The sequence below is a fragment of the Ursus americanus genome, chromosome X (genome assembly GCF_024610735.1).
Source record: "Ursus americanus isolate L20-20 chromosome X, mUrsAme1.1.p, whole genome shotgun sequence".
Lineage (NCBI taxonomy): Eukaryota > Metazoa > Chordata > Mammalia > Carnivora > Ursidae > Ursus > Ursus americanus.
In genome coordinates, this window is record NC_142164.1 from 49,151,953 (window position 1) to 49,178,772 (window position 26,820).

Here is a 26,820-nt window from a genome sequence, read left to right on the forward strand (position 1 = left end):
ACTGCCAATTATAAATGAAGACACTTCTATCAATATCAATACATTTGGCAGAGTTCTAGCTGAAAAGACAAGGTTAAGTATTAGAATTTAATAGGTTAGACTGTGACATTCGTTTTTAAATCCAGGCTCTGAAACAGTGTTCTTTTCATTAAAGGACTGTGAAACAGAAAAAGGGTAATATTACAATTTTTTTTTAAGTAAATTTTGATCTCATTCAGAGGCATATCAGAATTGCAATGAAAAATTCAAGAGACTGACAAAATCAACCTTCGGGCAAATTTGAGCCAAACTCTTCTGATACAAAATCATCACATTGACACCCACACCTTTATAACTCAAGAAGGAGAAATTTGCCTTAAATATACATGGAAGTTCAAGAGACTGAAAATCAAACACCAACACTAAAGACAATTTTTTTCATTAATCTGTCAATTCAAATAACTCTTTCCAATTAAGTTCCACTTGTTTAGCTCTGACAAGCTTGGAAATTATTCTTTATCAGAGAAGTCTGAGGTTTGTCTTGCCAAAAATTTCCTTGCTTGCTTTATTTAAAGGATGAGTTTGCTGTGGAGGAAATTATTTTCTATTACTTTAAAACTAAATTTTTTTCACTTGCATTTTTCCAGTAGAGTTTCAGTAATTATTCAAAAGGTTTGTTCTTCCCCATGTGCTTGATTGAAAAATTGAAGGTAGGAAGTTCACAAGTTAGTTATGTCATTTAGGTTACATAAAAGAAATAAACTCATGATAACGTTCTATAATAAACAAGATGTGCCCAAAGGCCAGGTTTAGGTCACAATAGTAATCCCACCACTAGAAGAAATAGTAATTCCAGTAGCAAAAATGGGATGGTGACAATGATTCATCTGATTGCTCAATAAAAATAGCCTAATCGAGTTCTATGCACACAAAAGTCTAGATATCTCAAATAACAAGAGACAGTATTTTTTAATCAAGTTGAATTCTGAATAAAGCAGTATTTGCCAGACATCTGTCCTCCTCAATTTCATATGTCAAATCCTAAATCCTCTATAAGTCCCTCCAGAATTCTAGTCCAGATTCTCTACCATTTATAGGCACTTTTGTGTGTTCAAGTGATCTTCCACATATCACCTTCCACTTTGATAATAATTTTTGTTTTGTCTGCATAAACACAGAGCCTCCATTATAAAATCTCAAGCTACATAATGGTAAGATCTGTATCCAATACTTTGCTTTCCACTCTGTATTTGTCATACATAATACTCAATAAATGTTGGATGATTATGCCTATCTCAAAAAGTTCTGGTTCAGATTTAAATTTGTGCTTTTTTTCAGTTTCTTTTTTTAAATAAGTTTTTGTCTAAATTCCGGTTAGCTAACATACAGCGTAATATTATTTTCAGGTGTACAACATAGTCATTCCACACCTCGATAAAACACCTGGTGCTTTTCAGCACAAGTGCACCCCTTAATCCCCATCACCTGTTTAACCCATCACCCCACCCACCTCCCCTCTAGTGATCATCAGTTTGTTCTCTATAGTTAAGAGTCTTGTTTCTTTCTTTTTTCCTCTTTGCTTATTTGTTTTGTTTTCTGGCCCTAACCCTAACTCTGGCCATAACCCTAACACTCTAACCTTAGATTCGAGAAGAAAAAAGATACACGCACACACACACACACACAGAATATTAATCATAAAAAGAATGAAATCTTGCCATTTGCAACAACATGAATGGAGCTAGGGAGTATTATGCTAAGTGAAATAAGTCAATCAGAGAAAGACAAATACCATATGATTTCACTCATATGTCAAATTTATGCCTACTTCTGCAAATGAATGTGCATACAGAGGTTAGACACAATCATAATGATTGGAAGTTACCATATCAATTACTAGTGAGTATGAAAAAGAAGCAGGAAGTTGAAGTATGTCTAATAATATGTAAAGGTGGCTGGGATTGCAGGAGCTGCTTAGATAAACAGGAAAGTAAGGAACTGGGATAAGGAAGAGAAGGAAGGGATACCTTTGTTAGGCTCCTTTGTCTTTCACTCTAATAAATTAGTAATATGTCTAAACAAAATAAAATAAAATATTGGAGATGTACTAATCCAAGGATTCTAGCTCAGATACAATTTCATGGTTGCATTAAATGAACAATACAATTATTTAAAATGTATATCCTTCAATCTATGGAATTATGGTATCTTAGACTTAGAAGTGACACTAAAAGGGATTTGGACCAGCCTCTCAAATTTTAAAAACTCAGGTTATACAGTGTCATAGTCTACATTCTTAGAAAATAGGACCGAAGACAAAGCTTGCCTTATTAGGGGTGAAGGTGGGGTATAATCAGAGGGAAATGGGCATGAAGGAAAAGGGAAGAAAGTTAATACAAGAGAGTAAGTTACTGAACTGGCCATAGCTTTACAAAAATTACAGGTGGTTGCTTAGAGTCCCAGGTTGTCTCTATCAGGGCCAACTTCATGGGCATGTGACCTATGCAATCACTCCATGCTTAGAAGGGCCCGCCCTACACTTTGTTTAATGCTTTCCTGTCACCATTTTGAAATTCTTATTTTAAATGGGTCCCTGCATTTTCAGTTTTCACTAGGCCCTACAATCATGTAATCAGACCTGGTCTCTAGATAGGATAAATGAAACAACAGTAATTTGGAAGAGTTGGTTAAAGTTCACCTGGTGGTGCCTTCTCATTTTCTATTCTCTCATTAGTAAAATTCTGTTTTCAAGAATGTTAACTTCCCATTTTAGATGGGGAGCAAGACAAATGGCCCAGGCTTGGAGGTGGGGGGTTGCCTAGAAGGGGTGCTCAGTGGATCTACAGTGGTATATAAATTAGATACAGAACAGAGGATTCACTACACCCAAGTGGCTTATTCCCTAGACAGTTGATATAATTAGAAAAAATTTTGTTTACTTATAATCAAAATCAGCCTACCTGAACTCTTACCAATTAGTCCTCATGTTGCCTCATAGCAACACTGATTAAGTTTATTCCTTATTTTACGGGAAAGGTGTCAATTCCTTATTTTATGGGAAAGGCATCACTTGCATCTTTTTTAAAGATTTATTTATTTTAGAGAGAGAGAGAGAGAGAGACAGAGCACAAGCATGAGCAGGAGGGGGAGAGAGAGGGAGAGAGAAACTCAGGCAGACTCCGAGCTGAGCACAGAGCCTAACACGGGGCTCAATCTCATGACCCTGACCTGGTCACTTGCATCTTCCCAATCTGCCCAGGCTATAAATACCCAAGTTCCTACAACTAGTCTTCCTAATGTATAAGGGTTAGTTATTACTTGAACTCTTAAGTAATAACTACCATTTAGTGAGTACTTAATATGTGTAGACATTATTCTAACTAGTTTTATGTATTAACTCATCTAATCCATACAAAAACTCTATGAGGTATGTACTATGCTCAAGCAGGGCTATGATATGAGCCCAATGATATCTCATCAGGAAATTATAAATGTAAAGCAATGTCTCTAGGAACTAGAAGGCCAGAAAGTTGGAATGAATCTGTGCCCACTGGTACATACCATGTCACTTAAATTAGGGGATAGGCACGGTCTTAGGAGTCAGATCCACTTAGGTTCTAATCTCTGCCATATTAAATACTAGTTAGGTTACCTTGAGCCAGTCTCTTATTCTCTCTGGGTCTTCATTTCCTAATTTGCAAAATGAAGATAATAATACCTTCCTTAAAGTGTAGTTGTTAAATTAAAATGTTTTGCTAAAGTTTCTATCATTATACCTGGTATATAGGTGATATATAAATATTCATTTCATATTCCACCATTCTTCCCTCTTTTCCCTACCTTCTGGCAGAAAAATTCCTACTATATATGTGCCATCAAGAATTAAACAACAGTTTAGATATAATCTGAATAGCAACAACAACAAAAAAGCAGTTATTTCCTAGCTGCTAACACACTATGGTCTGATTTAATATAGTATTAGTTACCTTTCTAATCAAAAGAACTAAATATAGATTGTGTTCCCTGTTTGTAGGTTTTACAGGGTACATGGAATTTTAGGTCTGGGAACCGGTGACAATCATACTAATGAACACCTGACTTGTTAGAGACATTAGCAAGTACCAAATTTAAAAAATATTTCTGGAAATTAAAACCTGTGTGGTAGTCTGTATTCCTCTGGTGACATTTATAAGTTAGTTATTTTGGCTTTCTAGACTTGTATAAAAGATAACAGGCGCTTTTTTTTTTTTTTTTTTTGAGCATTAGAATTAACATGCGTTTGTTTGCCTGATTATTTGCCTTAAGTACATTTGCTTCAGTCTTAAGAAGCTGTGAACCAATGTTGATTATTTAACAATTTAATTAGTTCCTAGCTGGGGTGCCTGGGTGGCTCAGTTGGTTAAGTGTCTGCTTTCTGCTCAGGTCAAGATCCCAGGGTCCTGGGATTGAGCCCCACATTGGGCTCCCAGCTCAGCAGAAAGCCTGCTTCTCCCTCTCCCTCTGCCTGCTGCTCCCCCTGCTGTGCTCTCTGTCAAAAAAATAAAACCTTAAAAAAAAATAATTAGGTCTTAGACTCCATTACTTCTAATACTGAGAGAGAGAAAGAGAGAGAAAGAGGGAAGGAGGGAAGGAGAGACAGAATGTGAGTAGTGGGTTTGGGGGGGAGGGAGGCAAGAGAGAGACCGAAATATTTTTACTGGAGCTGGGGGGAGATATAGAGTACCTAGAGTCCTAACTAAGAACGTTAAAATACCAGAGTGGGTTAGAAATGCTTGTCCCCTACATCGTCTCAGACTCAGGCTCTATTTTTGTGCCTGCCATTATTTAGTTCACTAATATAAATTAGGGAATCTTTAATGACAGAGCAAACATTTTCTGAGTAAATTCCTACTACAGGCATTTTCAATGACTGATTAGTCAGTCTGGTGGCACTTTAATTTTTTTCCTCTCATTTCATTTTTTACATCTGCTACTGAATTGCTGAATTTGAATTATAGCACTAAAAATTAAATTATAGCTATCAAGTTCTTTTTTATAGCTGCCTTCCTTGTACTCCATAAATAACCTTTTAAGCTCAGTATACTCTCTTGAGTTATATGTAGGGAGAAACTTTCCCAACAAATCTTATTTATCTACTTACTTCAGTTGAAAAATACACATAGACTTTTTTCCTGGCTTCAAGCAAACATATGAGAGTGTTCTGATCTTTACTCAAAACATTTTAAATGACAGGCATGCTTTAATTAGTAATTTTTAAGAAAAGTAAAGTATAAAATAAATATTTTAAGGAAGATTTTAAATTTAAAGGCTCTTTGATTACATATTATATAAGAGAACTGATACACATTTAAGGGAAAAAATCACAGTACTCTGGTGACAGTCTCTAGAGCATGTGCAGAGTGTGTAATTTTATGTAAATATAAAAGCTTTTCCAGAAACTTGAGGATTTTTCCCCTGAATTAAATGTTTCTATTAATTTTACCCACTGACAAAGTAACTAAGCACTTCTTACATCTTTGCTCTAAGAAAGGCCAAGTAAAAATTTACTCTTGCAAGTCTATGTGAATAGGCCCCAACATAATTATAAGCACCATAATTTTCTTTAACTGAATATATTTAGTTGAAGAATTACTATCAGCTGAGCAGCACAACATTAAAGTGACTCATCCAGAAAGCATAGTAAAAAAGAAAAGGGCATTACAAGCAACCTGAACAATAGGCACAGTTGCATTCTTTCTTAAGTGCATTTATAATAGTTTCACTTTATATAAAAATGATATTTACATGGATATTTACATGGAAATGAAGCAAATGTGTTTATAGAATAACAACAGCAAAAGCTCATTACTGTGGGCTTCTCAGTCTTTTAAAGAAAATAAGTAGTAACTGGCACCCTATTAAAAAATTCCTATAATACAAAAATCAATTAGAAAATGACTCATTCTTAGGAGAAAGAAATAATTGTTACAAAGTCACCTTAACAGAAAACACAATTTAACTAGAATCCTTATTAAATAAAATTTAAAAATATATGTCCCCAATATGTGTTCACAAAGACCATCACTTGCCCCTCTAATGTGTGCTCTTGGGGATATAAGGTGGAGTTTCTCTAAATTGGATTCATAATATGGCCCGAATGGATGCTAAGAACAGCGGGACTTCCATAAGAAAACACGAAAACTGTTTTATAAACATAATATAAATGTTTAACTCTAAAAAGCTCTAAAACTCTAAAAAACGCATGTTTCAGTGTCTGGGTTCATATATTTATACAAGTCCTCAGTCTGAATGCATTTTTTTAAACTAAAAAAATGGAGCCTTCTAAGTAAAGGAACAAAAAAACCACACACGTTAACTACCTTACTACTAACTATGGAAGGTATGCCTAGAGGATAACTGGGGTAAAGGAGGCTGAAGGGGAAGTTTGAAGCCCTCTGAATAATGATTTTGCAATAAGAAAAATCTGTACCCCGACCACCAAACCACCAGCAGTGGACAGTCAAGCTACTCACGAAGAATCACAGTTCTTTTGCCTGCTGTCTTTCTGCAACTGTTATTCTGCCTGCAGCAAATAGTATGTGTGAAGTTTTAAATCAAAGGCTAAAAAGCAAACTGAAATCTCCTACTCTTGTTGACAGTCTTAGCTCAAGGCCAGGATTGGGAAATACATATGCAAGCTGAAGCTTCTATTAAGCCAAGCTGGATATAGTCGTTTTGGAATAGTTTGTTCTCATCACAAAGACTTTTTTTTTAAAGCTCAGTTGTATTCCTTACACTAAAAGATCCTTCACTCACCCACACCTCAAACTGGAATGATTTTAATGGGTCAAGTCAAGTCTTTATTGAGTTGAGTTTGGGCTATACTGAATTATCCTCCCCTAGGGATTTTATGTAAATGGATAGAGTGGTATTTTCCTCAATAGAAAAGCTTGCCAGAACCTTTAAATGCTGATAAATCCTTTTTGACAATCCTATACTAATGTCTTCACTTGTCAAATCAATGTAATACATTATTTTGTCACCTTGGAAGTAGAACACTGATGGTAAAAGGGAACCATGTCACAAAAAGCTACTCAATACTGTAATAGGAGGTCTTAAAAATAAATCAGTAAAATTACGGAAAAATATGGACTATGGAGTATGCAGACTTGTTGCCTAAGCTGAGAAAGGACAAAATCTTAATTTAAGAAATCTGAAATTACAAGATTGTAAAATTTGGAATTTTGAGTATAGGTTTATATGTGTGTTTCGTTCTGAGCTATAATAATTAATGTTATTGAAAAAGTCACAAAGATAAAAACTTGTAGAAAACAACTATATTCAATATCACTAAAGTTCTGATAAATTGGGTGTGAGAAATGAAAAAAAAGATTATATAGATTGATAAACCATTTGAATACGTTCTTCCACATGCTATTTGAAAAGAATTAAAAATACATAGTGTCATCATAAAGTTATAATGCTATGTTAAAAGAATGTTAGCCTTCTTGAGTGTACTTTTTGTGACTGTGGCCAGATTTTCCATAAACTGTATTCATGAACTCATCAGGGAAATTAATGGGACTATATGATTTGGCATAGGTATTTTTGCAATTCACTGGGTTTTTCCAGAACAAGTCTAATGCATCAAGTCCACAAGTATGTACTTATATAAAGCCATCAACTTTCAGTCAAACTGAATGCAGGTTGTCATGAAATCAATGTCAGCGCTGAGGTCATAATGTTGGAGCCATTAGAATCCACTCCACATTAGTGCTGCCCAGATTAGCAGTTCTTCTGCTTGGGAGTACCGTTACCAGTCAGATAAAAGATGCTTGGAAGAGTATAGTAAATTCATGGTTACATTTTCCTTATTCCTTTACTGACTGTGGGTACTAATAGGATTACTATATTCTCACAGATAAGAGATTGGCAATGTAAATAAAGGCAACTACAGGACACAATTATAATAATTTTCTATATTCCTCACCATAAATAGAGCAGGGTTTTATCTAGGTTTTATCATCTCATAAACCTATTATGCCTTAAATATTTTTGCTAATAACTGAACAATGGATTAAAGGAGGACATGGGGTTCAAGAGGTAGATGGTATCTTCTAGAGTTGTGGGAAAGCACTGAAAGGCTGTGAGAAGGAGAGGTTGACTACATTTACATTAAAAAAAAAAAAACAACTCTGACAGCTATGTGGAAAATGGAGGGAGGGGGGTCAATAATGGAAAAGGGGCCACGCGTTAGGAACCAATTATTATGGTCTAGACAGAAGGTGATGGTGGCTTGCATTAGGGTGACCAAAGATGATTGCAGTATGTATTTTAGAGGTAGTGCCAACTGGTCTTAGGGTGGATAAAATGTGAGAGGTAAGGAAGAAGGAATTATTAAGAATGATTTCCAGGTTTCTGGCATGAATAACAGAAATGGAGACATTTAGAGATTTGTGGGGAAAGATCAAGGGTTTAGCTTGGGATTTACTTAGTTTCAACTGTATGAACCATCGGAATTGAGATTATAATTAGGAGATTGGAATATATGGGTCCCAAGCTCAGAAGAGGGGTCTGAGCTGGATGTGTGTAATAGGAAGGCATTTGCATACAGAGCCTACTTCAGAATAGTTACATTGTTTCATTACATTGCTACAATATAATTTAGTCTACAGTTAGTTTTCTGGCTGTAGAAGTCTAGGTAATAATTCCTGCATCCCTGACTCATTCTAAGTACAAATATTTCTAGATGTTGGTTAAGGTCATTTTCCTCTGGGCTATGCTTCTAATTTATTCCTATTTTTCCTCTTTGCTCTGTTTTTCTTTGAGTTACTCTAAACTTGCACAAGTACCACGGATATTCATATTAAGACGTTCCTCCCCCCAAATGTCTCGCTGTTATACTTCTCTTGAAACAAATGTTGCCAATAACAACCACACGGCTAATTGCATTTGGAGGTGGGGGGAGTAAACTAAATCAAAGAGCTCCAGACCTTTAAAGCACATAGCCATGAAAATATCTATCAGAATTTCTCCAACAGAAGCAGGAGAAATGTGAGACTCAACCATTTTCCCTTCATAGGGCACATAACTGGCACATTAACAGCGGTACCAGGGGAAGGGTTAAAGGTGGTTTAGCCGATACAGCACAACGTAGGTTTTACCATTCTTTGGTTCTTCTCTCCCATTGGTTCTACTTGAGATATTCACAGTAAGCATGTCTTCTTCCTGGTTGTAGCTCCACAATCTACTTTTAGGGCACATACATTTCTAGCTTTCACTATTGATTGTTTTTCTCTGAATGGTCATTGCAATTAATTGTTGAGTTTTTATTAGTGAACTGCTCTTTTAAGGCAAACAACAATCCGTACCTGAATTTTAATCAGAGTGGAACAATATAATTACCACTCCTGAGTGTATTGAGTGGATGGGCTTGCTGCACACATCTGCTTTAGTTCCCAAGTCAGTAATTCTATTGCTGCCCTGGATGTGATAAAGTCCATCTAGCAGCTCTACATTATATATATTTTTAAATGAATCTAGGTTTCTATCCATTTCAAAAAGTCCATTATCATCCCTCCAGTGAGCCAGCAAGTTACATTTGCAACTGTAATTTCTAGACTTTAGTATTCTAAAATAAAGATTAACAATTATGGTCCTTTTGCCCCTTTTGCCAACTTGTAAATGATTTGTTTACCTTCTTTGGAGCCAGTAATAGATAAGAAAACTCAAATAAGAAATTTAACTAAATGGTCATTACATTTAACCTGGAACAACTAGAAATTAACCTTCATGATGTAGGTCTATTGTAATTTCTCACCAAATTCAAAAGCACTTACTATTTTGGTATCAAATATGGTTGGATGCCTAAAAGTTGCAGAATAATATTTTTTAAGATGTGATCACGAGAAATTCTAACCATGACACATGACCAGATGTCATGTTGGTAATACTTACTGACAAAATATATTTAGCCCTGGACATCACATATGTTCTTCCCAAAACAGTTTTACTAGTAGTTCAAACTGGACAATCATTATAAAACATGTTTCGATATTTGAAAAAAATTGCATTCAACCAAAATTAACATTAATTTAGACAATGTAATAAAACACACCTAGCAGACAGAGTGTCCAGCACATAGAAAGTGCTGACTAAATGTCACTTGAATCCGATCTGGAATTTGAAAAATAGGTACTACTAAATTGTCCTCCTAAAAACGCACATCTAAATTGGTCAATAATGGCATCATCAAACTTGGTTCCACACTATGCTACATTTATCCTTTATTTTTTTTAATAATAATATTTTTTTATTATATTATGTTAGTCACCATACAGTACATCCCTGGTTTCTGATGTAAAGTTGTATGATTCATTAGTTGCGTATAACACCCAGTGCACCATGCAATACGTGCCCTCCTTACTACCCATCACCAGCCTATCCCTTTCCCCCACCCCCTCCCCTCTGAAGCCCTCAGTTTGTTTCACATTTATCCTTTAAAAACCAAAACCTGACTTTTCTACCACAAGGCTTAAAATACTTTAATAATCCAGTGGTATGCTAAGGTAGAAAAAGACATGGCCTTTGAAGTCAGACACACCTACTTGGAGTTCTTTCTCCACCATTTATTGTGTGATTCTTGGCAAATCACTTACCCTTTGTGAACCTTAGTTTCCTGATTTGTGAAATGGGAAAAACAATACTAACCCCATAAGGTTGTTATGAGGATTACACAAAATAATATATATACAAAGCTCTTGTCATAAAAAGTAGCATATTATAAAACGAGATACATGTTAATTCTTTTTGTGATCCTGTCATCTACAGGATCAATACATGTAAAGCACTTCAGTATATGACTCCATCTCCTTGTCGCTGATTTCCATTTAAGGCCATTCTCCCATACTTAGTGCTTCTGAATACTCAACAGCTGTTTCATGTCTTCCTTCTTTGGCTCACATTTCCTGGACTCTCTTTTTGTTACCCTGGCATGATGAACCCCCATCATCATTATTATTACTATTCTTCTTCCTTTTCTTCTTCTTCTTTTTAGAATATAAGCAACTTTTAATTATTTGTTTGTGGAAGTTCTAAACATAGTTTTTATTGTTATGATAGTTATACATGTACATAGTTTAAATAGCCAAATTGTTCTACAAGTCTGGTTATGAAAAAAAGCAATTTCTGCCTCCCATCCCCATTTCCCACTTCCCAAAGGCATTTGATTTCTTTTGGCAGATTTAAAAAAAAAAAATCCTCTATATTGTTAAAAAAAAAAAAAACTAATATACTATCTCTTACTTTGTTGTTCCCTCCAGCTTTATTGAGATATAATTGACACATAATATTATGTAAGTTTAAGAGTATGATGTGTTGATTTGACACATGTATGTATTGCAAACTGATTATCACCATAGCATTAGTGAACACTTCTATCCCATTGCATAGTTACCATTTTTTATTTTGTGGTGAGAACATTTAAGATCTACTCTCTTAGCAACATTCAACTATAGAATACCATACTATTAGCTATAATTATCATCATGTATATTAGTTTCCCAAACTTGTTAATGTTATAACGGGAAATTTTTACCCTTTGACCAATATCTTTCCATTTCTCCCATCCCTCAACCCTCATTACTACCATTCCACTCTCTGTTTCTCTGGAATTTCCATTCTTCTTGGGGTCAATTCCTTTATGAAGTTCTTCATGACACCTCTATATGCGGTAACTCCATTCTCAGTGCTCCTATAGTACTTTTGATTCTTTATAGACTTTTTCACTGTATTCTAATAGTTTATATGGCTACTTCTCTCAAGAGAAATTTAGTTCCTTAAAAGCAGAGTGAAACATAAAAATATCTTCCTATTCTCAGCCTCTAACACTGTACCCACAAAGGTAAGTGTTAAATAAATTTTGTTTGAACTGAGACACCATTTCTCTCATTTATCCAATTAGCAAACACGGTTTTTAATGTGTCGAATACCTTATACCACTGACGGCACAGTTACAGGAACACTCACGCAATGCCAACAGGAAAAAAATTATAAATTTTCTAGGAAAGAATTAGATAGAGGCTTACAAATATTCATAACCTTTGACACAGTAATACTAGTTGTTAAAAGCTGTTTTTAAGAAAAAGCCTGAAGGAGAAACCAGGATTTTTGGCCATAGAAAATCATATGATCTTATTTCAAATAGCATAAAAACTCAAGTCTAGAGGACCAGCAACAGGAAAGCGATTAAGTAAAAACTTTAGTGCAATGAAATGAACGATAATTAAAGAATAATGTGAAATTCATAAAAACTTTGTAATAACCGAGGAACACTTGTGATCTCTTTGACATCAAATTAAAAAATCATACAGAAGTTTATATACAGTAGGATCTTAACTGTGTATTTAGTTTTATTTTTTTTATTTTTTATTTTTTTAAAGATTTTATTTATTTATTTGACAGAGAAAGAGACAGCCAGCGAGAGAGGGAACACAAACAAGGGGAGTGGGAGAGGAAGAAGCAGGCTCCCAGAGGAGCAGGGAGCCTGATGTGGGGCTCGATCCCAGAACTCCGGGATCACGCCCTGAGCCGAAGGCAGAAGCTTAATGACTGAGCCACCCCGGCACCCCTGTATTTTGTTTTAATAATCTCTTTCTAAATAGAAAGAAACTTCCTAACTTTGAATGTTACCCCCATATAACTCACATGTTCATTCTGCATTTTATTTATTTATTTATTTACTTACTTACTTATTTATTATTCTCACACATTTATTAGGCACCCTCAAGGACTAGGAGAGGCGGGAACAAACATGGTAAAAGCAAAGGGACAGAGATGACAGGGGCTGTGATTCCAGTGGCAGCTGGATGGCAGGGGGCTCCCTGCAGGTGGGAAGCCAGGATGAGAGTGAGGAAGACCACAAAGAGAGGAAGAGCAGGCCTACTTGCAGTCTTCAGGTAGCTGTGGGCCAAACAGCATCTGGGGCATTTGGGGGAATTGCAGGTGGTCAAGGCCAAGCTTAGAGGGTGGGTTGTACTCCAGGTAGCCACCGGAGCCTTGAATCAGAACAGTATGGCCAATGGCCTCTGGCCACCACATGGGGGACTCGCTGGTGGAGTGGGGGGCCTCTGTGGGTGGCAAGCAGATGATGTGGCCTTTCCTTCCTCTGGCTCCCTTTGTCTCACCTCCTGACAGCACAGCTTGCAGGTGCAGTGCTCCTCAGAGCCCTTCTCATGCTACATTTTACAGAGTAGAATATTGGGATTTTGGGTGATCTGATAGCTAACAAAGACGGGAATGAATCTTTCTAAGTTTATAGAGAGATTCTATGAAGCAATGCCTACCCCAAAAAAATCACTGGTTATGCCTTGGTTCTGAATAAACTACCTTAGTGGCACAAAGGTTGTCTTAAATCTGTCTTCTTTCATAAGACCCAAATAAATGAACTGTGTTATTCAGAATTCTCTATGTATTCAAATATGCTCCTAAAAAGTCCCATCATCCCTGCAAAAAGAGATTCAACAAATTCACAGGAGCTATGGACGCTTTTGTGTAATTTAATTAGCAACCAGTCTTGAAAGTCATGAAAGAAAAGCTACTGAAAATTTTCATTCATCTACACATGTGGGAAAACATTAGTCAAATAAAAGATGAATAAAAAAAGCAAAGACTTTGAAGTATTCTGCCAAATATATATATAAGCACATATACACACACAATTTGGATTTTTCAAATTTTCAAATTTTTCATTTTTCAAATGCCTAATAATCATTTACAAAATAAGGGGAAAGAAAAGTGAAAGTGAAAAAAAGAAAAAAGGAAAAAAGGAAAAGTGAAAGTGGTCATGAATACTATGAAATAATACTTGCATATTTTAAGTCCTCAACTATATATATATTTAAATTGTTTGGGCATTCTAGATCAGGGGATGGCAAACTACTGCCCTCAGGCCAAATGAAGCTCGCTATTTTTTTTTTAAAGATTTTATTTATTTATTTGAGAAAAAAGAGAAAGATAGAGAGAACACGAGCTGGGGGAGGGGAAAAGGGACAAGCAGACTCACTGCTGAGCACGGAATCCCGAGAGGCTTGACCCCAGGACCCTGAGATCATTACCTGAGCTGAAGTCAGATGCTTACCCGACTAAGCCACCCAGGCACCCCTGGCTCACTGTTTTTGTATAGACCTTTACCTAAGAAGGATTTTTACATTTATAAGTGGCTGAAAAAAAGTGAAAAAAATAATATTTATTACACATAACTGCATGAAATTCAAATTTCGGTGTCCATAAGTAAAGTTTATTGGAACATGGTCATTTACACATTGCCTATAGCTGCTTTTGCACTATCACTTGTGACAGGGATTCTATGTGGTCTGCAAAGACTAAAATACTTAATATCTAGCTCTTTACGGAAAAAGTTCGCTGACCTGTGTTCTATTTTTGTTACTGTGGTTGAGATACAATTGACATAACATTGTATTAGTTTTGGGTATATAAAATAATGATTTGATATACGTATATACTGTGAAATGATTACAACAATAAATCTAGTCAATATCCATTACCTCACAGAGTTACAATTTTTGCATGTGATGAGAACTTTTTTTAAAAAAAATTTTATTTATTTATTTGACAGAGAGACAGCCCGTGAGAGAGGGAACACAAGCAGGGGGAGTGGGAGAGGAAGAAGCAGGCTCATAGCAGAGGAGGAGGGAGCCTGATGCGGGGCTCAATCCCAGGACCCTGGGATCATGACCTGAGCTGAAGGCAGACGCTTAATGACTGAGCCACCCAGGCGCCCCCATGAGAACTTTTGTAATTTACTCTCTTAGCAACTATTAGTCACCACGCTGTACATTACATCTCTAGGACTTATTTATTTTATAGGTGAAAGTTTGTACCTTTTGACCACCTTCACCCATTTTTGCACCCTGCCCCACCACCACCTCTGGCAACCAGCCCAGGCTTTAGATTAATAAAAATGCACTCTTGGGAGGGACATCAGCAAGAACATCAGCAATTTCCTAGTCCAGATCTCTTATGAAGATATGGAGACAGGGAGAAATCAAAAGTGATTGCCCATGTATACATACATAGGTCACTGGATTTCCGGCTCCTCTACTACCACAATGCAACTGTATCTCTTTACAATGTCTGCTTCTGTTCTTCTGGGGATAAAATGCATATTGTGAATTACACAAGGTAAAGTTGATTCTATATGTTTATTCTGCCAAATGTATCAACAGAATAATTCAATAGGACTAAAAACATATTTTTTATACAGTTAGCATAATACGACAGACAGTTAGAATCAAGGTACCCCTGGTAAAATTTATTTTAAAAATCTTCAAATTAAGTAAGTAAAATATAACAGCAATACAGGCATGCAGAAACTCAAAGCCCGGTCCCACAAGCCAGTCAGTATAAAAGGAAAAAAATCAGCCACTATAAAGACAACACAGAGGGATGCAAATCAAATTCACCAACATGATACCTTATACTTCCTTTCAGACTTTTTTGAAGATCTAATAATTGACCAAGATGTATCTTAAATAACTGACCAATTTGCAGTTAACATGGGCTTTATAACAATGTTATTCATTTCAGGAAGTTTCCAAGTTACTCATCCCAGTGTTACACATACACACACATATACTCATTTCATTCTCATAATCACCCTATGAGATATATCCTGTTATTATCTCTACATATGAGAAATCTGAGGCAAAGAGAGATTAGATAATTTCCTTAAGGTCTTATACCAAGTAAGTGGCAGAGTTAGTATTTGAAGTTATGTAGTCCAGTCTGTGCTCTTACCAATATGCTCTACTTCCTCTTAGGAATAAGAAAAGGCAAGTTTTAGTTAAGCAGCATTTCCAAATATGCAAAGCATAAGCTAAACCTGGTATGCGAAGTTCTTTTATGTCCTTAATTTAATACATATTTAGTGTCTGCTAATAGCAAACATTGCAACAGAAAAGGACAAAGACCTGAGAGAAGAGCAAAGCATGGTCCTTGCCCTCATGGAGCTTGTAATTTTGTAGAGAGACTAAAACAAGTACATACAAGGATGTATAAACTGATGACAGTATCGGTCAGACTATAACACACTACAGAGTTGGAAGTAAAAAAAAATTGTAAAGTGAAGCAGGGTAATGTATTCCTTGAGACATGTGACTGTAAATGAAAGGGATAGTTTCCATCTTCTTAGTCAAGAATGCAGAAACGTGATTGTTTGGGTATGCGGAGGAGGGGCTTGGGAGCTAAAAATAAAACAAAACAAAACAAAAACAACCAAAACCCCCCAAACCCCAAAACCAACCATCCAAACAAAAAACATAGTTTGGGATTGCTGTTGTGGAAAAGAAAGAAGGAATTGGAGTTAAATGGAAAGCTATCCCAACATCATTAGGAACCTAAGGTTAGAAATCACGGGATAGTGGATCCCATCAGGTGGGCTGTGTGATTTTTGTCATCTTTGCAGGACTTGGAATTGAAACAGAGCAACAGAAATAGCAGGGTGTGAATGACTAAAGGCTCAAGGAGGGGGTTTGGGGAAAACTATGGGCATTCTACAGTGCTAGACAGTGTGTACTTGAAATGTATATATTAGGTTACACGATGAATGCAGCCAGAGGGGAACTAATAGGTTGGAAGAAAAGGGAAAGGTAAGGGAGGGTGAGGCCAACAGAATTCATTATGAATCTCATTTTGAGGACTGGGAGGCAAGGAGTATGTGAGGATGATTGTGCATATAAAGGTACATTGCAAAGCTTAAAATCCTGGAGGTAGCCATATTCTATGTGATGATAAAGTCTATTATTTGTAGCACCTGGGTGGCTCAGTCAGTTAAGGGTCTGTCTTTGGCTCAGGTCATGATCTCAGGTTCCTGGGACTGAGTCCCACATTGGGCTCTCTGCTTAGTGGGGAGTCTGCTTCTCCCTCTCACTCTCGGTGCTCTCTCTCTCTCAAATAAATAAATAAATAATAAGTAAATGAAAATTTTTTTTAAGTCTGTTATTTGTATACTTATGAGGGAGCTGAAATGGAGAGAAAAACTCATGCTGATGGAATCAAGCCAAGAAACTTTGAGACCAAACTGTAGACTGGGACTCATCTTCAATGGTGGAGTCATCAATATTCACCTCCTGTTTTCTCCTAAGTAAACATTTATTTCTTGGTTTTGTATTTTTATAATTTTCTTTCTTGGAGGATGTTTGCATTTTGTTTCTTGTTTTGATGAAGAGTTATGTTTAGAAGGGAGTAGAAGTCTGAGGAAAAGGGTATGATTAGCATAAGGTGAAAATCAGATTTTTAGCAGAGTGATAGTTTATTATTTCTCTGGGGGAATGCAGATTGACAAAAACTGTTTTGGTTCACAGACTGACAGTCACACAAACATCTTGAATAATTTTGTTTTCCATATTCTCAAAGTAGATAATATAAAAATAATTGGTAATTCTTTTAAAATGAGAATGGAGTGTTACTGTAAAAATGTTTTTTAGTTATTTAAATTACATTGAATTCATAAGTTTTAGAGATACACTGGGGTATTTTTAACATGGTACTCTAAACTTGAAGGTTTTTTCTTTTTCTTTTCTTCCTTTAAACATTTTTATAAAGTGTCATAGAGCTACAGTAAATTATTCTTAATTATATACATACCGTTTATTTACTGCATGTATTTTTAAATGGCCACAGTTTTAAGACATGAATACATAACAGTAAAAAAATAAAACAGTACATCCAGATGTTAAGAAATTAGTGAAGTATTCCCTGAGTGCAATCCACATGTTTTACAAGCCAATTAACTCTCCTGGGCCTCTGGAGGGTACCAATAAGAACCAGTTCAAGAGTAATTTACTCAAAAAGCCTCAAATGATTAATATGCCTCAAAATGTGTCCGAAAGAGTCCAGTAGTCACTTTAGACCTCTGACCTACTGTATGGGATATTACCTAAGTGGGTTTTTACTCAGTAAAACAGAAAACAAATTCATCCTGCACCTTTAGGATTTGCTTTGATGAAATTTTAAAGTTTCACTTATAGGAGTATTCAGGGAATGTATAATAAATGTGGGACAGCACAGTAACAACAAAAAGAAAGCTGGTCTTGGAAGCAGAAGACCTGGATCCCACTTACTTTCCATATGACTTTTGACAACACATTTAAACAACTCTTTGAGGCTGTTTTGTTACCTGTAAAACAAGAATAATCCCACCTGCCTTGCTGATCTTGTAGGGTAGTAATAAAGATACAAATAAGTTGTGAAACTCTGTAAACAGTGCAACATAAAAACAAAAAAACAACAACTTGAGTTGGTTTTAGAAATGTTGCTATAGGGAAATTGTGCTTGGCAGCTGGATGGGGACAAAACAGCTCCCTTACTCTTAAGTTTCTATATATAAAGGTAATATTTAGAAAGCAAGGTACAGTACATGGGATATATTTTTCATAGGAAACTTATCAGGAATGGTTCTATTCTATTTCAGGGACACTGTATTTATTAGAATTCTATCAACTCATAAAAATAATTATGTTAATTTTAGGCCCACAGTATATAACATTTTTTTTCATTTCATTTGAAATTCCAGTTAGATAACATACAGTGTAACATTAGTTTTAGGTGTAGAATCTAGTGATTCATCACTTACATACAACACCCAGTGCTCATCATAACAACTGCCTTCCTTAATCCCCATCATCCATTTAACCCACCCCCCTGGCTACCTTCCCTCCAGCAGCCCTAAGTTTGTTCTCTATAGTTAAGAGTCTGTTTTATGGTTTGCCTCTCCCTTTCCTTCTCCTATGTTCATCTGTTTCGTTTCTTAAATTCCACATATGAGTGAAATCATATGGCATTTGTCTTTCTTTGATTGACTTATTTTGCTTAGCATAACACACTCTAGCTCCATCCACATTGTTGTGAATGGGAAGATTTCATTCTTATTTATGGCTGAGGAATATTCCATGATTGATATATATATATATATATACCGCTACTTCTTTATTTACTCATCAGTCGACGGACATTTGGGCTCTTTCCATACTTTGGCAATTGTTGATAATGTTGCTATAAACATTGGGGTGCAAGTGACCCTTCGAATCACTATTTTTGTATCCTTTGGGTAGATACCTAGTAGTGCAAGTGCTGGGTCATGGAGTTGTTCTATTTTTAACTTTTAGAGGAAGCTCCATACTGTCTTTCAGAGTGGCTACACCAGTTTGCATTGCCCCATGAACAGTGTAAGAGGGTTCACCTTTCTCCACATCCTCACACCTGTTGTTTCCTCTGTTGTTGATTTAGCCATTAGGACAGGTGCAAGGCAATATCTCATTATAGTTTTCCTTTGTATTTCCCTGATGATGAGTGATGCTGAGCATCTTTTCACATGTCTGTTGGCCATCTGCATGTCTCCTTTGAAAAATGTCTATTCATGTCTTCTGCCCATTTCGTAACTGGATTATTTATTTTGTGGATGTTTAGTTGAATCAGTTCTCTCTCTCTCTCTCTCTCTCTCTCTCTCTATATATATATATATATATATATATATATATTTTTTTTTTTTTTTTTTTTTTTTTGCATACTAACCCTTTATCAGATGAGTCATTTGCAAATATCTTACTCCATTCCAAAGGTTGCCGTTAAGTTTTGTATATTGTTTCTTTGGCTGTGCAGAAAGTTTTTATCTTGCTAAAGTCCCAATAGTTCATATTTGCTTTTGTTTCCCTTGCCCCAGGAGACATACCTAGAAAGAAGGTGCTATAGCCAATGTCAAAGAGGTTACTGCCTGTGTTCTCCCCTAGGATTTTAATGGTTTCCTTTCTCACAGTTATGTCTTCAATCCATTTTGAGTTTATTTTTGTGTATGGTGTAAGAAAGTGGTCCAGTTTCATTCTTTTGCACATGCTTGTCCACTTTTCCCAGCACCATTTGTTGAAGAGACTTTTTTTCCCATTGGATATTCTTTCCTGCTTTGTGGAAGATTAATTCACCACCTGGTTGTGGTTTCATTTCTGGGTTTTCCATTCTGTTTCACTGATCTATGTGTCTGCTTTTGTGCCAGTACCATACTGTCTTGATCACTACAGCTTTGTAATATAACTTGAAGTCCGGAACTGTGATGCCTCCAGTTTTGCCAAGAGTGATGTGGTTATTTGGGGTCTTTTGTGGTTCTATACAAATTTTAGGATTGGTTGTTCTAGCTCTGTGGAAAATGCTGGTGGTATTTTGACAGGGATTGCACTGAATGTGTAGATTGCCTTGGGTGGTATAGACATTTTAACAATATTTGTTCTTCTAATCTGTGAGCACGAATGTTTCTCCATTTCTTTGTGGCATCTTCAATTTCTTTCATCAGTGTTTTATAGTTTTCAAAGTATAGATCTCTTACCTCTTTGGTTAGGTTTATTCCTAGGTATCTTACTGTTTTGGGTGCAGTGTAAATGGGATCGATTCCTTGATTTCTCTTTCTGCTGCTTCATTATTGGTGTATAGAAATGCAACAGATTTCTGTACATTGATTTTGTATCCTGCAACTTTACTGAATTCTTGTATCAGTTCTAGCATTTTTTTTTTGTTGGAACACTTCTAGGTACCTTTATTATGATATCTGTGAAGATTTCCTAGCTTTTATATGAAAAGCAATGACTGCCTAACATATAGAAAAGTTATCTGAGGCCAATACTTTAATGCTGCTTCAATTCCAAATACAAACCTCTTTCATTCTATAGATCAATATGACTGAAATTTCATTTGCTGCCTTCTATGCTTCTTCCCACCATCTAGATGGGAACATTCCCAATAACCTCTGATCTCTTCTCTATAAACTCTTTATCTTAATGGATTATTTTACATAAAGGCTTTTGTTTTATATAAGCTGAGGATTCCCAAATCTCTATATCTAAGCCCCAAACTTACTTGAGGAACAGTCTTCTCTTTTCACATATCAACTAAACACATCCAACTGGGTGTTCCTTATAAGTAACATATCCAAACCTGAACAACCACTTTCCCCCAGAAACCAAAATCTATTTCTGATTATCCTGTTTTCCCCAATAGTACCACTATTCTTTCAGCTGTCATTGCTTAAAACTACAGTTAGTTTTCACTCTTTATCCTTTTTGTTAACCACATCCAGCTGTTCACCAATTCTCATCAATAGTTATTGTTCAAAGTACCTTTTAACATCCATCTTTGCCTTTTTCATAGCATCTGTCACTTTTCTGACGGTCACATCCCCTAACCTACTACAACTGGTCTCCATGCTTTCAGGCAGTCTCACAAATGCCTCTGGGGACAGGGAGGATCTTCCTTAGAACATTAATGTCACTATATCATTCCTTGATATTATGAGTCAAAATTAAATCCTTCTATTACATGTCAAGTCCCCAAAACTACCATAGCTTAGAGAATGTAACTAGAAACTAATGAATATGACTAATATGCTGAACACAAACCAAGAGGTTTTTAGGATAGAATGAATTAAAGTAATACAAATTAATAGGAGACTATAGTTCTATCCCAAATATTAAAGAAAAAAATAGTCACAATCTCCATGGTGGACATAAAATTGAAATAGCTTTTGTAAACTTCATATACTGGCCTTACTGTCTTGGAATTAAAAATGTACTACTGTCCTTTTGGTGAACATGTGGACTCCATTATATAAACAGACAATGGTTGAATCCATGTTATGCTATTTCTTTCTCTCTGTGGTGTAGGTTAAAACCTACAATTTTAATCAATTCTTTAAATATGCAAATCACATTTCATGCAGAGATCTTTCACTGATCTTGCAAAGACCAGCTCTCAGCTACATTTTTAGCATGACATATAGAGAGAAACCTCAATTTTGCCAAGATAATCTTGTTTTACTGCATTTTTACAGTTTTCTCTTTGCAAATTGTTACTAGTGTCACACTTTAATGAGTAGCGAAGTACAGAGATTCTAATTTTGAGATTTTATTCATCTGGGGGGAAAGAGTTCTCTATTGCTTTTCAGAAATAGAAAAACTATGTCTTATGTACATAATTGTAAAGTGCTCATTTTCTTTTCTCCATTAGCAGAATATTGCTGCCTAATAAAGGGTATGATCTTAGGGGGAAAAAAAAGTAAGCATACACTGATGAGTAGTACTAGAGCAATGAGCAAAGTTGGAAAACACTATTTTTTTTTTTTGCTTGTCTTACATCAACACACTTCATTTTCTACATGAATTCTCTCTTCACAAAAACAGTATTTTTAAATTTCCTACCATAAAAACAGAATCCAGCATATGACCCCAATCGTTTTAAGACTCAGGATCTCATAATATTTGCAGTCAAAAGTTTAAGTATTAGGCAGAAAACTACCATATTCTTCCCAAAGATTTGCTCCATGCACTTGATGAATTTTCTAATATAAATTCAAGGGCAAGATTTCATAATATAAATAGTTTAAGGATTTAAGCATTTGCCTAGGGATAACTTGAACTTTTAAAAACTGGATCTCAATTTTGCAGTCAGCTTTATTTAAGTATGCCTTATATTCACTAACCGGAATGTAACAAATGGGTTTGACTTTCTGATTATTGCCTCTTCTTACGTGATCTAAAGAATCTCCTTGCTTTGCTCTAGTATTCACTATCACATGTAACTTTGACTTTGTTAGAGTTGTAATAAACTAAGAGCTGTTTGAAATAAGTCTTTAAAAACTCCCTTAGAGTCAACCTGATTCAATCCTTTCCAATCATTTTATCAGGGTAATTATTTCACATCACCCTCTTGAAGGTAAGGGGTACTTTTTATACTTCTCACTGAGCCTAGCAGAGTACCTCATACTTAGTAAGAATAAATAAATAGTGGGTGAAATGAACCATTATAGTGGGTGAAATGAATAAATGAATAAATGTGGGTGAAATGAAATGTTACTATCCATTATTAGTCAGCTAAGAATAAACTACATCAAATCCTAAATAATAAATAGACAGCATGGGGAAATACCTTTAAGTTATTCATGTGCATGTTGACCCATATTGCTTTAATGATTTTTGTAAGTCTTATATTGTGCTTAGTGCCATGAACAGATAAGGTATTTTGTTAATGCTGATTGTATTAGGTGAATGAATAAATGATATATAAATTTTAATATTAACGTATTTTCCAAATTGTTATGGCACATTTATATACATTAAATGTGACCATTGGAATGAATACACAGATACACACATTTCTGATTAACAACCTCGAGGGAATTTTGAATATAAATGTAATGATTGAATCATATGAAACTGCCATTTTTGTTGGCCAATACATCTATGCCAAGGTGTGGATGATGGAACAGAGTTCTAATTCCATTCTAAGAAGCTAAATTTTTTGACTTCACTGACCACCTGAATATTGATGTTGCATGCTTTCAGTCATACGTTCATTCTTTATCCTTCAAACACAAGTCTTGGCATGTCTTTAAGTATATTATGTAATTCCTAACATAGCATTTATTTTTGTCTTACATTTTATCAATTCTTCTCCAATTTACAGTGAAAAAAGCATTCCATCGAAAATACCTATAGGCTTCCAAGTCTTCCTAAGCCATTCTTTTATTCAATCATTAAAAGAGATAAACATTCTGGGGTTGGACCATAATTACATTTTTTAGCTCTTCTTTCTCTTAGTTCCTAGAAAATGTATAATCTGCCCTGCAAAATCTAAGCGTTTGGGTTTCATATTGTTCCTTCAGTGTTTATCTGTAAATCCTATCTCTTCAATAAGAATGTTAAGTTCCTCTAGAGCAGATGCACTACATTTTTCTTACCAAATGTATTATGCTTAGGCCCCATTAAAAGTTCTCCCTATTTATCTCTGATGCTAGAGATGAGATTGCCAATAAAATTATGCTCAAGCCACCATGAGATTCTCCTCTGCAGATAGATGGTCTGTATGCTACTGGTAACATGATACTCACAAGAGAGAATCAAGAAAGACACCTTCAAGTTTGTTTGTTTGTTTTTAATAGCTTAACTGTGTAAAATGATAATAGACTACGGGAGTTGAGTTTGTCTTGGGAGGAAAAAAAAGCATCTTCAAGGTATAAGCACACAATGGCCCATTTTTATACTGTAGAAGGAAAGAAAATATGGACTTAGACTATAAAGTTACCATTTCTAGTGAATAAGAGTAGCAATAAAGTTTTTAATATACTAGGCATGACTGGGAAGATAATTGGAAAATCAGGCAAGGCCAATTAATCAGAGTTCAGTTAAAGTAGGTGTTCATAAAACATGATATACACCTTAAATATTTTAACTCAAAAATATAAATAATATTCACTTAACAATCTTTTTGATGTAGAGGTAAGGTATTCTATTTGAGTTAGGATCCTCTGGTTCTCTGCAGAGGCCCACTTGCATACACACCACATCTAAACCAGTTTCTAGACGGGTTTCTAGATTTTTTATTTCTAGAGCCTAAATACCTTCATGAAGCAATTTGAGTTCAAAGGATTTTAGAACTGGCCTCTATCTTTACAGTCTGCTTGCCCACACCTGATTAGATAGCACATTTAAACTGACTATCAAGCATTTCCAAAGCATCCAACATAGTTTTCATAAAAATGGCATATATTTCTTTAAAACACAATTTCTTGGTTTACATAATATTTAATTGAAGGAGATAATTGCACTAACAAGTACAACTGGCATATATAGGGGATTTGGAATACAATCACAATATATCCACGGTAAGCCAAGATCTCAAATGGTATGTTGTGTCAGGGTATACTTGAGGATAGCTTATTAGCTGCAAGCAGTCGGAATATTCTGGGCATCGTCAACACCCTACATCCAGTAAAGTGTGAGCATTGATTTTTCAGACAACTTGGGTTATGAGGAGGTGGGCTAAAAGAATTTCTACCATAAAGATGAGAGAATGACAGACAATCCAGTAAGAGATGTATCCCTTATGAACCCCTTACTGAGATCATTTCCAATACTTAGAACATTCCAGTATTTTCAACTGGGAATGTCATAAGAAAGATATCTTTCTAAAATTAATGACTCATGTAAGGATTAAGATGCCTCTGTTGTTGGAGCTCATCTAATCTTAGAAAATCTATCCCTGGGGCGCCTGGGTGGCACAGTGGTTAAGCGTCTGCCTTCGGCTCAGGGCGTGATCCCGGCGTTCTGGGATTGAGCCCCACATCAGGCTCCTCTGCTTTGAGCCTGCTTCTTCCTCTCCCACTCCCCCTGCTTGTGTTCCCTCTCTCGCTGACTGTCTCTATCTCTGTCGAATAAATAAATAAAATCTTTAAAAAAAAAAAAAGAAAGAAAAAAAAAGAAAATCTATTCCTCTGTCAAATATAAGTTGAATAAGAATACAGCATATTTCCCTCAAAAGACATTAAGGCAAATAATAATTCAGTAGAAATAATTTACTGCATTCATGAACACATACCAAAATTCAAGGAAGTAGAAGCAACACATATGCAAAGCATTTCTATTAAACAATCTTCCCCTCAAGAATAAAAGAAGAAAATGAGTTTGTTGTTAGATTCGCACACAATTAGAGAGAAGTAGGATCATTAGAGGCAGAAAGTGGTTTATTGATGGGCCTCATTGTTCTCAGTCCATAAATGAAACCATTTTGCTCTTAATGACCATAATTTCCTCCTTAATCTTGACAGTGCTAAATTACAGTTGGGTATGTAATGATCTCAATCTTTGCCTTATTTTATTAAAGCATAAAAATATTAAGCAGATACTAAGTGAACTGACAATAGTTAAAGAAAAGCCATATCATAATTTTACTGACTAAACTCCGTGGTGATTAGCAAGATGCATTTGTCACTACAGTCTAATTGAAAACCTTGAAATGTTGAAAACTGCTATGTTCAGAAACTGACAAATAACTATTGAGGCAACACCACACCCCAAATAAATTGAATATCATATTTTATATCTATTAAGAGTCTAATCTGGTTAGGAAATAGTTGCTTTTTATGAGTATATGATATTCTACCTGATATTTGAGACTAATCTCTCCTTATGGTTTTCATTTCATTTTAACCTAAAAAGGGTAACGGTTATAGTTGCTAATAATTTTCTTTATTTTGACCTAGACCCACCACCTGTTTTCTTTGAACCAAAAAACAAAACAAAAAAACCCCAAACCTCAGAAATATATAACTGTTGCTTCCTAAACTGCTAAGGCTGAAATTCTTCCATCCATACAGAGTTGACCCTACAGACCAAACTACTAAACTACAAGGGGTTCAATGCTAGCTTAAAGCTGCTGTTCATATATACTGGGGCACTACTAATTCAATTCAATAGAAATACAGGTTTTACTACATCCTAGGGAAAATTTATTAAATATCAATTATGTGTTTTAGTATTTAGAAAATATACAGTAAAAAGTAGAGAGACAATATGAAAGATATAAAAAATGGTATTTCTAACTTGACCTATCTTAATATTTGTAGGAATGGTAGGCCAAATAAACAAAAACATCAGAAAATAAATGAGAAATTAACAGTATTCGAACTTAAAATAACGAAGCCATGGTGACTATAATGGTATAGAACAATCTGTCACTTTCTATCCAAAAGTTGACGGAGGCTAAAATATTCCCAGAAAACATAAGCTCATAGAAGTCAATCCGAATCACTTGTATTTGAGAACATTAGAAAAACATTATTAGCGTGCTGAAATTTAGGGAAGGAGAATTGGAAATGATTTTATAACCATCAAATTGACAGTGAGATAAACTGTCTACAGTTTATAGTAAAAAATGAACCACATGTGTAATAATAAAACTACTTTAATTAAAATAGAAAACATTATAAAAGAAGAAAAATTCACTTTAGACTCAGAACTGAGGAAAACT

At 35.3% G+C, this 26,820-nt stretch overlaps 1 protein-coding gene across 3 annotated transcripts in view; it reads right to left on the bottom strand.

The window, feature by feature from the left end:
* Positions 1 to 26,820, bottom strand: part of DIAPH2 (diaphanous related formin 2) — a 988,957-nt gene that overhangs the window by 323,042 nt on the left and 639,095 nt on the right. The gene's annotated exons all lie outside the window — the stretch shown is intronic.